This window comes from Stegostoma tigrinum, chromosome 39 (assembly GCF_030684315.1).
Source record: "Stegostoma tigrinum isolate sSteTig4 chromosome 39, sSteTig4.hap1, whole genome shotgun sequence".
In the NCBI taxonomy this organism is placed as follows: Eukaryota; Metazoa; Chordata; class Chondrichthyes; order Orectolobiformes; family Stegostomatidae; genus Stegostoma; species Stegostoma tigrinum.
In genome coordinates this window covers 4,600,206-4,613,364 of record NC_081392.1, presented here as the reverse complement: position 1 = coordinate 4,613,364, position 13,159 = coordinate 4,600,206, and positions in this window count along the sequence as shown.

Below are 13,159 nucleotides of genomic sequence, written 5' to 3'. Positions count from 1 at the left end.
ATGAGCACATCCTGACTGTGGCATCATAAAAGATGTTTCACAATAGCATAGGGCAATGAAACCTCACCACCAACTGAAGGTTTGAGTATTGCTGAGCATTCTTACCTGTCCTTTCATTCACATCACTGGTACAAAGGAGAGGTTATCACTCACCACTACATGGTTTACATCTCACCTGTGAAGTTGCTGATACATGTAGGCTTGACGCATGTAGACTGGCCGTTGTGTCAGCCCATGCTGTGTCCACCTCACCCTCTGTTTCCTTTCCCTCTCTGTTGGACTGTGGACCACTGTCTGGAAGCACTGTAGATTTTCCTCCCTAAGGTTGCCATGTGGACAGCTGCATGTCAGGTAGGATTGATTGACTTTTTTGAGGAAGTGGTAAAAATGATTGGTGAGGGCACAGCAGAAGATGTTATCTGCATAGATTTTAGCAAGGCCTTTGACAAGATCCCTCATGGCAAGCTGACACAGAAGGTGAAGTTACATGGGATCCTCAGTGAGCTAGTAAAAAGGATACCAGCTTGGTCATAGAAGTCAGAGAGATATTTTTCTGACTGGAAATCCGTGACGAACATTCCACAGGGATCAGTGCTGGGACCCCTGTTGTTTGTAATACGTACTATAATTTATATAATATATAGTGGAGTCAGATGTATTAGGGACATTTAAGGGACTCCTGGATAAGCTCGTGGATGATAGTAAAATGTAGGAGAGTTTGATCTTAGAGCAGGTCAACAGGTTGGCGCAACATCGTGGGCCGAACGGCCTGTACTGTGCTGTCCTGTTCTTTGCTCTATGTTTTATATCATTACATACAAACAATTTGGAGTAGAGTGTACATGGCCTGTTTAGTAAGTTTGCAGACGACAAAGCTGGGGGTAGCTGTGGATAGTGGGGTGGATTGCCAGAGGATACATCAGGATTTAGATAGACTGGAAACTTGAGTAGAGAAATGGCAGATGGAATTTAATCTGAGCAAATGCAAGGTGATACGTTTTGGAAGGTTTAATGCAGGAGGGAAATACAAAGTAAATGGCATTAACCTACAGGTCTACAGTTGACTGAGAGTGGCAACACAAGTGGATAACTGATCAAGAAGGTGTATGGCATGCTTGTCTTATTAGCCAGGTCTTAGCTTATAAAAATTGACAAGTCATGTTGCAGCTATATAGAAATTTAATTTGGCCACGTTTGGAATATTGCACACAGTTCTGTTCACCACACTACCAGAGGTATATGGAAGCTTTGGAGAGAGTACAGAAAAGGTACCAGGCTTTGGAATGTATTAGCTACAAGGAGAAATTGCACAAACTTGGTTTATTTTCACTTAATGTTAAAGCTGAGAGGTGATGTGATTGAAGTTTAGAAAATTATGAGAGGTATGGATAGAATGGATTGTTGGAGTCTTTTTCCTAGGGTAAAAGTTTCATTTACTGTGGGACAGATTTAAGGTAAAACGGGGCATGTTTAAAGGAGATGTGAGATTTTATTTTACAGAGAGTGGTAAGTGCATGGAATACGCTGCCAGAGGAGGTGATGGAGGCAGATACAACAGAAATGTCTGAGAGGCATCTCAATAGATACATAAATAGGCAGAGAATAAAGGGATACAGACTGGGTAGAGGCTTTTAGTTGAGAAAGGTGTCATACATTGATGCAACCTAGGTGGACTGAAGGACCTGTTCCTGTGCTGCACTCTATTCCTATGAAATAAATAACAACATGTCATTTGCTTTCACAATTACTTAGTGAACTTGTGCTTCATGGATAAGGACTCCCAATCCCTCGATTCTGCAACTTTCTCAAGTTTTTCTCCATTTATTATGCAATCTCAGTATCCTGCTCCCGCTTTCTCTCCATACCCCTTGATCCCTCTCGCTGTAAGAGCCATGCCCAGATTCGTCTTCAATATGTCTAATGAACTGGTTCCAACAACTTCCTGTGGGAGAGAATTCCACAGGTTCACAACTCTCTAAGTGAAGAAATTCTTCCTCATTTCAGTCATGAATGGCTTTCTGCTTATCCTTAGGCTATGGCCCCTAGTTCAGGACTTTACCAAAATACGAAACATTCTTCCTACATCTAGCCTATCAGATAACAGGAGCTTGTTACTCTGCATTACAAAAGAAGACAAATTCTGGCCTCATCACTCAACGTCACTCTCACAGAGATTGAAAAATACTTAATTTCGTAAGAATACATTTTGACTCCATGTTATTTGAGTCCTATCAGGATTTTATATGTTTCTGTTAGATCCCTCCCTCATTCTTCTAAATTCCAGTGGGTATAAGCTCAATCAATTCGATCTTTCCTCATGTGTCAGTCCTGGCATCCCAGGAATGCTAATATACTATTCTCAAACACTGAGGATTCATCTTTTTAAAGTGAAAATGTGGTATTTTATCAAACACCATCTGAAATTGAAATATATTACATCCACTGCTTCCTTTTATCTGTCCTGCTTGTTACTTCCTCAAAGAATTCCAGTAAGTGTGTCAGCATGATTTCCCCTTCATGATGCCATGCAGTCTCTACTTGGTCATGTCATGTATTTCCAAATGCTTTACATCCTCTGTAATAGACTGTAACATTTTCCCAATAACAGTAGCTCAGCATACTGGCCTAGAGTTACCCATTTTTATCTCCTTTCCATTTTTAATAGCATCTTTTAGGGAAGGAAATCTGCCATCCCTACCTGGTCTGGCCTATCTGTGATTCCAGGACCATAGCAATATGGTTGATTGGATAATTGGGGATGGGTCACAAATGCTGGCCCAGTCAGTGATTCCCACATCTAATGGAAGAATACAATAAGCAGTTTTGACCAATTTAATTACATTTTTATTCAGAATAGGCAATTGATATTTGCAAAAGCTATTCTACTGGGGGGAATATGTTTCAATGAAACACAAAAATGTTATTTGCTTTCTGCAGATGTATAGAAACTGACTGAATTTGATGCATTGCAAAGGTCAAAAGGCGTTTTGAATTAAGTTTTATCATTGCAGAAAACAAAGGCACATGTCTTGAACACTTTGAGACTATGGAATGTTTAGTAAAAGACAGAAAAGTCACAAAATCAGGTTGAGAGAATAACCAGACATGTTTCAAAACTATATTTTCTCTGATGCCAAATTAATCTGCGCATACACAAATAACATTGCGTCAAATGCTTTCTTGTTAAATTGAGTGATTTGCAGTCTCTGAGAGAATGACATTGAGTGATGAGGCTGGAATTTGTCTTCTTTGCAGAGTAACAAGCTCCTCTTATCAGATAAAAAAAAGTGTTCGTCTCCAATTCATAAAGAATAGATAATTTAAAAACCTAATTCTCTTCTGATTTTGGAGTGTGTATGTGATCAGGAAAAGAATTGATGTCCTCTGTAATGATGGGTCCATGGACACCAAAAAACTGCAGATGATTTGAAGGTTTAAAGAGGAAATTCTGGTTTTGTAGTTTGAGCAAAGAGTTGAACAATAGTAGCACAAAGAGTACTTGGGTCCATCCTACCCACCTTTAGAAAGAAAGGTTAAGCCAGCAGGAAGTAAATTTTCACCCTGCAAGTGCATATGTGATTCCTTTTAATGTTTTTGAGATGGATGAGTATATTTTTCACAGCTATGTTGCTAATTGGGGTATTGCTCGTTCAAATCTAGTAAAGACATTGTGTTTAAGTTGTGAACACTAGCTCTTTCTTTCTCATAATTCTGAAATCCGTTCCTGTCAGGGATAGAAGGTTATGTCTGTCAGAGGGGATTTGCTCGAATGATGCCAGGGCTGGTTGTTGATGTGGAGACACCAACAAAATGGGCTTGTTCTTTCCTGAACAGAGAAAGTTGAGGTGAGAATTGATGGGCATTCAACACGGTGAGAAGTTTTGCTTGCAGAGTTGAGGAAAGAGCAGAGGGAAGATGAGGGGGCCATCCTATCTTATGAAATGAGTTGCTGTGCCCTTTCTGAAATGTGGTGGAAGCAGGTCCAATGATAACATTCACAATAAAATTTGGATATATGCTTGATTTTGGAAATTGCAAGTCTGTGGGAGAAAATCAGGGTGGGGTGGCCTACTAGAATGCCCCTTTCAAACAGTTAGCAATAATCAAATAGCTCCAATCTGTGTACAACTCTGTGATTCAATATGTAGTACATGGGTCTAGATGGATGCAGGTGAAGGAAGCAAGTTCTGCCAAGAGCGAGGTCTCAGCTCTTCATATGGAATGTGCTTCACCTGAGCTAGAGCTGATTTGTGCTAATTTTGATACACTTGTCCATGGGGCGAAAAAGTTGTGGAATAATAGAATTATGAAGGGCCACAGCACAGGAAGCCATTCAACCCGTCATTTCCACTACAGCTCTCTACAAACACAAGCTTCCCCACCTTTCTTCATTGTCCCTTTTTTTTTCTGGTGCTTATCAATTCCTTTCAACCTGCGCCCTCCACACTCTCAGATAGTACGTTCCAGACCCTAACCCCTCGAGAGAACCTGCCTCCCCCCACACTCTCAGACAGTACATTCCAGACCCTAACCCCTCGAGAGAACCTGCCTCCTCCCACACTCTCAGATAGTACATTCCAGACCCTAACCCCTCGAGTGAACCTGCCTCCCCCCCACACTCTCAGACAGTACATCCCAGACCCTAACCCCTCGAGTGAACCTCCCTCCCCCACACTCACAGACAGTGCATTCCAGACCCTAAGCCCTCGAGTGAACCTCCCTCCCCCACACTCTCAGACAGTACATTCCCGACCCTAACCCCTCGAGAGAACCTGCCTCCCCCCACACTCTCAGACAGTACATTCCCGACCCTAACCCCTCGAGTGAACCTGCCTCCTCCACACTCTCAGACAGTACATTCCAGACCCTAACCCCTGGAGAGAACCTGCCTCCCCCCACACTCTCAGACAGTACATTCCCGACCCTAACCCCTCGAGTGAACCTGCACCCCCCCACACTCTCAGACAGTACATTCCCGACCCTAAACCCTCGAGTGAACCTGCCTCCCCCCACACTCTCAGACAGTACATTCCAGACCCTAACCCCTCGAGAGAACCTGCCTCCCCCCACACTCTCAGACAGTACATTCCCGACCCTAACCCCTCGAGTGAACCTGCACCCCCCCCCCACACTCTCAGACAGTACATTCCCGACCCTAACCCCTCAAGTGAACCTGCCCCCCCCACACTCTCAGACAGTACATTCCCGACCCTAACCCCTCGAGTGAACCTCCTCCCCCACACTCTTAGACAGTACATTCCAGACCCTAACCCCTCGAGTGAATTTGTCCCCCCACACTCTCAGACAGTATGTTCCAGACCCTAACCCCTCGAGTGAACCTGCCTCCCCCCCACACTCTCAGACAGTATGTTCCAGACCCTAACCCCTCGAGTGAACCTGTGTCCTTTGGTTCTCAGCCCTTTTTCCAGAGGGAACCGTTTCTCCCTCTCCACCCTATTTTGAACACGTTGATTAAATCTCCTCTTAAATTGTGCTGTCCAAAGCAAACGGCCTCAGCTTCCTGTTGAAACACTTAGTCAATATCCTTCATCTGTGGAACCATTCTTGTAAATCTGTGCACACACTTAAACAAATTCACAGCCTTTCCTTAAAATATAGCGTTCAAAATTGGATACAATATTCCAGTTGAGACAGACCAGAGGTTTACAGAGGTTCACCGTAGCTTCCTTGCTTTTGTACCTCATGGCTGTATTTATAAAGTGCAGCATCCTCCTACCTTCTCAACCTAACTTGCCATCTTACAGACCAGTTAATACTTACCAGTTAAGCTCTCTGCTTCTGAACACCTTCACTATTACAATTTACATCCACTGGGTATGGATTCCAATGTGCTGAAGGAAAAATTTATCACTGGACTGTTAATCCAAATGTTCTGAGGACCTGAGTTCGAATCCTGCCCTGGCATATGCTGGAATTTGAATTCAATACAAATCGGAAATTAAAAGTCTAATAATGATCATGAATTGATTGTCAGTAAAAACCCATCTGATTCACAAACGTCCTTTAGGGGAGTAAACTGCCATCCTTATCCGGTCTGCCCCACACCTGACTCCAGACTCACAGCAATGCAATTGACTCTTAACAATCCTCTGTGCCACTAGGGCTGGGCAATGGTTGCTAGCCTAAGCAGCAGTGTCCTCCTCCCATGAATGAATATATTAAAAGAAAGGAACGAGAACAAGAGGGCACAGATTTAAAGTGACTTGCAAACAAAGCGAGGGTGATGTGAGGACAATCTTTTTCACACAGCGAGTAGTTAGGGTGTGGAATGCACAGCCTGGAAATGTGGCAGAGAAAGGTTCAATGGAAGCATTCAAGAGGAGCATTGGATGGTTAATTAGATAAAAATAATATGCAGGGGCTTGGGGAGGAAGCAGGAGGTTGACACTCAGTAGTGATACTTATTCAAAGATCTGGTGCAGGCTCATTGGGCTGAATGGCTTCCTTCTGTGCAGTGACAAATCTGTGATTTGATGGTGTAATGCACTTGCTTTCTCCAACAGGGAAGAACAGTAGTAAGGAACACCCCAAAGGAACAGCGAGTCCAGAGGAAGGTTCGTCAGAATTGAATGGGAAGATAAAGGAAAGAAAACGAAAAAGGTATCTTTGAGACAGCAGGGGTCAGTGATGGCTATCTGGGTCTGCAATGTAAATTCTCAACTCACCATGCATCCCAGGTCTCAGCTTTGCCCGGCTCTGGAGGTCTGGTCAGCAGTGCCCTCCCACTGCACTCTCAAGATCTTACCAACAGTCACCCAAGACAGCATGTCCTAATTTATTCAGAGTCAGGCAAGACCAGATTCCTAATCCAGAGGCCCCAGGCTATTGCTCTGTATTCAAATTCCATCAGGGCCGCTGCTGGAATTTAAATCTAATGGTTAAATCTGAAACTGAAAGCTCGTCTCAGGGACAGTGATTGTGGTAAAAACCCATCTGGTCTGAAAATGTCCCTTTAGGGAGGGAAATCTGCCATCCTTACTCAGTCTGGCCTACATGTGACTCCAGACCTGCAGCAATGGTGGCTCAATGGTTCAAACTGCTGCCTCACAGCACCAGGGATACAGGTTCTGTGTGAGTTTCCTCTGGGTATTCCAGTTTCCTCCCACAGTCCAGGTAAACTGTGTTGGCCATGCTAAATTGTCCCTCATGGCCGGGGGTGTGCAGGCTAGGTGGAAAATACATGGGGAATGCAGGGTTACAGGGATAGGGTTAGGGAGCTGGGTCTGGATGGGATCCTATTCAGAGGCCCTGTGTAGACTTGATGGCCCAAATGGTCTGCTTCCACTCGATAGGTATTCTATAATTCAATGTGACTGACTCCTATCCCCTCTCTGAAATGGACCAGCAATCCACTCAGTTCCAGGGCAAGAAGAGGCAGGCAATAAACACTGGGAGTTGCAAGTGATGCCCTGTGAAAAAATAAAGGAAAGGGATTAATTCTTTAGCCTCCAAACTCTCTGTTTCTCTGCATTGGCCTGTCATTTAAATGGTTGATACTTTTATGGCTACTTCTCCCCCAACTCTGTGTTTGTACACACCAACTTGCATGTTCCTTTACTTGCTGGGACCTTCACCTTGTTGATAAATTAAAGAATTGGCATTTCTCTAATGCCTTTCATTACCTTGCAATGTTTTACCGTTCAGCTATGGGCCTGAGGTTAGTGAACGTTGCATGAGTTTCTTGATGTCAGCAAATATGATTGTATACTTAAACATACAAGACACTAACTACGTTCAGGTCAAGACTTCACCTCTGCCACAAGGTTGTTACAGAGAGCCTTAGCAGTCGCATGATCTTACATCACTCCCCAGTGATGGTGTAGGTGATCTTATATGCATCTCACAGTGACGCTGTACATTGTGCTGAACACCTAAGACAAACATTTTTGTAAGTGCCGTCCCTGCTTTAATGTAGGAAATGTGGCAGCTAAATTGCACACTCACAAAAAGCGATGTCATAATAGCATCAGTTGAAGGTGGAGGATGAGGAGGAATTTCTTCTCTCAGAGAGTGGTGAGTCTATGAACTCATTGCCACAGAGAAACCCTGTGAATATTTAAGGCTGAGACAGATAGATGCTTAATCAGTCAGGAATCAAGGGTTATGGAGAACAACAGAAAAGTGGATGTGATGAATATTGGAACAGCCAGATTAAAATGGTGGAGCAGGCTCGAAGGGCTGAATGGCCTACTCCTGCTCCCATTTGTTTTGGTCTTATAAATACCAAATAATCTGGTTTGATGAAAAGATATTGGCCCACGAGGTGTTAGGCATGAAATTGCTGAACTGTAATTCCCCTCCACCCCCACCTCTTCCCAATTTCCAGGCTCCTTTTCTAATTCACCTGGTCAGAAAATTATGGAACTTGCCACCTCCCTCAGTCTCCCCATACAGGGGCTAAATAAACACAAGGCGTTGTTGGTGGCTACAAGTACAGTGGGGAAATAGGGGCAGCAAGGAAAAGGGGAAGAGAGAGGAGAGGGGAACAGGGCATTTAGGAGAGAGGGACAGCTATGGTAGAGGGGAAGCAAGAGGAGAGGGGAGTGGGGCAGTGAGAAGATGGGGAGCAGAATGTTGAGGGGAGCAGAGAATTGGGTGACAATGGAAGGGCAGACACAAAGGGCACAAAACAATGGCATTAACCTTGCCAATGTACTGTGTAGGTACACGTTGATGATGTCAGCAACATTTACTTCCTGTTCCTGTGTGGTAGCAGGAGGTACTCTCCCATCTTGTGGGTCAGTGAGACACTCCAAGCCTAGGTTTGAGTCAGACTGCTCAAGAAGAAGGCAAAGTCAAGAATTACTTTCAGGCATAGACCTCAGAGTTATATTATTTATAATCATCAATGTTAATGACTCTCTCCATGGTCATCACAGATATACTAGGCTCTGACGTGTAGTTACTCTAGGTAGGAAATAATCTTTTTCATGGCCATATGCTCATGTGGGTTTTCCCAAGTGTAGAATAGTCTGGTATAATTGTTTCTAGTGTGCTGTAACTCCGCCTATGCTGTCCTATTTATACTCAGTAATGTGCATTTCCATGACATCATCACCAGGTTGCCCCAGAGTCCAAGAGCCCTTAGACCACAGGTACACTATTTTATTGAACATCTTGCTAACTGTTTACATTATGAAGCAAAGCAAGAGGCTTTCCACAGAATCATCTGTCTCTGAGTCTGTTGTCGTGTGTTCTCTGACATCACAATTGATGCATTCCAACTACTTATATATTTGAGTATTTACCCTTAACACTACATTCAGCATCTTGTAAATCCTGAGTAAATCATACTGTAACCATCACTGCTCCCAACTGTTCTGATTTCTTCTCTTGGGCAAATGGTCACTCCTCTGGTACCATCCTGATAAACCTCCCCTTTTTTTTCATTCATTCGCGGGGTGAGGGCATCGCTGGCTAGGCCAGCATTTATTGCCTAATTGTCCAGAGGGCAGTTAAGAGTAAACCACATTGCTATGGGTCTGGAGTCACATGTAGGCCAGACCAGGTAAGGATGGCTGATTCCTTCCCTAAACGGCATTAGTGAACCAGTTGGGTTTTTACCCTCCAACAATCAACAATGGGCTCTGGCCACTTGATTCTAGATTGTTTATTGAATTCAAATTCTACCATCTGCTGTGGTAAGATTTGAACCTGGGTCCCCTGAACATTACACCAGATTAAAAGCCCAGTGATAATACCATTTGGCTATCACCTCTGTGAAATCTCCAAGAGCTTCACTTAGATATTTCTTAAAATGTGGCATCTAGAATTGACCACAACATTCTGGCTGAGGTCCATCCAGTAATTTATAAAGATCTGGTACGATACCCCTGCTTTTATGTTCCATTTTAAACACAAATACATCCCTTCACTGCATTTTACCCATTTTAGTAACTTGCCGAGTCACCTTTAAAGGTGCATTTATACTTACACCAAGATCTCTCTGCTCCTCAATATTTTTCAAAGTGAGATCAAGAATTATCTTGGGTGGGAGGTGAGTTACAATTGCACTTCAATTAATAGTATACTAATTTTTTAAAATTTACAAATAAATTATCAACTTTTCCTTCTTCCAGAATCCGACTTAAAATGCCCCCTGGCAGGAAGCAGGGCCCTGCTGTGGATGGTGAGGCACATGTACAGGTGGGACACTTCCTTCTTCTGACACACCTGGGAGAAGGGGTGGGGACAGGAAGGGTTACAAGGCAGTAGGTCGCACCCTGAGCTCAAACAGATCTGAATGGGTCTTGGTAATCCAAGGGTGTCAACTCACAGTCCCCTGGCAGAAAGAACCAACTGGAAATGATTCAGAGGTAGTAGGAACTGCAGATGCTGGAGAATCTGAGTTAACAAGGTGTGGAGCTGGATGAACACAACAGGCCCAGCAGCATCAGAGGGACAGGAAAGCTGATGTTTCGGGTCTAGATCCTTCTTCAGAAATGGGGGAGGAGAAGGGGGTTCTTAAATAAAGAGAGAGTGAGGGAGAGACGGGTCGAAGATGGATGGAGGAGAAGAGACAGCGAGCAGTTTCAAAGCCGAAGAGATTACGAGAGAGTTGCAGTGGGACAAAGATACACGGAGGTTTTTCTGGAGGGAGGAGGGTAACTTATTACGCGGCCTTGAAACAGCTCGTCTCCTCTCCACCTATCTTCTCTTCTATCCATCTTCTATCTGCCTCCCTCTCTCTCCCTATTTATTTCAGAGCCCCCTTCCCCTCTCCCCTCTCTGATGAAGGATCTAGGCCCGAAACGTCAGCTTTTCTGCTCCTCTGATGCCGCTTGGCCTGCTGTGTTCATCCAGCTCCACACCTTGTTACAACAGGAAATGATTGGCTTTTTGTATGTATGCTTGGAAATTGGATCCATTTGAATCACAACATATGAATTGGGAAGGCTGTACCCTGAATGGAACTTCAAAATACTTTCACTCTATTTGTCTATATCTTTATTTGTATCCTTATCTCTATCGCTTTGTAGCTCCTTATTTCTCACAATCTCGTTCTCTATGTATCTATCTATCTATCTGTATCTGTTAACATCTCACTCTCTCTTGATATGTCTCTCTATCTCTCACTATTTCTCTCTGAATATCTCATGTATTTCTCTCTCGCTCTCACCATTCCTTTCTTTATCATGGTGATGATGAAATATCTCTACAGTAGTGTATGTCAGAGTGAATGTAAATAAGATGCCTTTCTTTCCTAATACATGCTGTTCACCTCCATTTACTACACTCCTTTTCAGGTTTTACATCCTCGCCTCTCCCACTTTCGAAAATCCATTGATAAAATGGTGGTTTTAACATAGGAGAAAATAGCCACTCAGAGCAGTGAGATGCAGGTAATGACTCAGTTTTCAAATCCAGCAACAAACAACCTGTTCCAATCTTGTACCACCATTAGAATCTAAGCTGCAAAACACCAACTAGATCTCAGCCCCTGTGTGATCTGTCACTTCCTGTGGAATTTGTCAGTCACTATGTGATTGGTAAGTCCCTGTATGATTGGTTAGTCACTGTGTGATTGTGATTTGTCAGTCTTTGTGGAACCTGTCAGTCCCTGTATGATCTCAGATCTGAGGGCATGTTCTGTCATTGGCACCTAGTCTGCTCAATCGATCCCAGTGATGTGCTTCACTTTATCTGTTTTCCTACAAGCCAAGTGAGTTATTGGGGCCAATCCTTGAAGGATCTGATACCTTAGAATAACCTGCAAACATCATCCACTGTTTAAACCATGGAAATCATATTCAATGTGATGTTTTACATTCTCCTCTAACTGATCAGGTTTAGCCCTTGTCTTAATCTAGTGACCCAGATGCTACAGTTCATGGCAAGGAGACTAATCCTTGATGGGAAGTCCTCGAGGGGACTTCCTCAGTTCATTTCTCCATGCCTCACAGTCGTCCACTTTCTTCTTCAGTTGCTCCAAAGAGTTTCACATTTTCAATTATGAATTGTCAAATATCATAATTCTCATTTTCCTTCTCAGTCAATATCCTTCCCATCAATACCCCCATCCTTCCTTTATCAACATCTCAATGCCTTCAATTTTGGCCAATCCCCCAGTGTTGCCTTTTCTTGATGATGCTTGCTAACTACCTTCCCCCCCTCCACAAATCTGTGACCTGCCCATTGCTCCTGTGGTCTTTCCAATTCACCCTAAGGTTCTCAAGCTCCACATTCATCCTCAAATCATGACAATGAATGCAATGCCAATCGCAAACAGCTTCTAATCCTCATCTGAGATAACAAGATGATGAATACAGCAGGCCAAGCAGCATCAGAGGAGCAGGAAAGCTGTCGTTTTGGGCCGAGACCCTTCTTCAGAAATGAGGGAGGGGAAGGGGATTCTGAAATAAATATGGAGAGAAGAGGAGGCGGATAGAGGATGGATGGAGGAGAAGATAGGTGGAGAGGAGACAGACAGGTCAGACAGGCGGGGATGGAGCCAGTAAAGGTGAGTGTAGGTGGGGAGTTAGGGAGAGGATAGGTCAAGCCAGGGAGGATGGACAGGTCAAGGTGGCGGGATGAGGCTAGTAGGTAGGAGATGGGGGTGGGGATTGAGGTGGGAGGAGGGGATAGGTGGGAGGAGACGGGGACAAGCTGGGCTAGTTTTGAGATGCGGTTGGGGCTTGGGAGATTTCCCTACAGTTGCAGGGAAAAGTGCTGGGTGTGGTGGGGCTGGGGGAGAGTGTGGATGGGCAAGAGTGGGGAAGGAAAAATGTCTTTGGTGGTGGGGTTGGATTGCAGTTGGAGGAAGTGTTGGAGGATGATGCATTGGATCTTGAGTTTGGTGGGGTAGTACATGAGGACGAGGGGGATTCTGTTTTGGTTGTTATTGCGGGGAGGGGGTTTGAGAGATGAGTTGTGGGAAATGCAGGAGACACGTCGAGGGCATTCTCAGCCACTAGGTGGGGTGGGAGTGGAAGTTGCGGTCCTTGAAAAACGAGGATATCTGAGATGATCAGGAGTGGAATGCCTCATCCTGGGAGTAGATGCAGTGAAGGCAAAGGAATTGGGAATATGAGATGGAATTTTTGCAGGAAGGTGGGTGAGAGGAGGTATATTCTTGGTAGCTGTGGGAGTCAGTGGGCTTGAAATGGAGATAATGGGAACTGCAGATGCTGGAGATTCC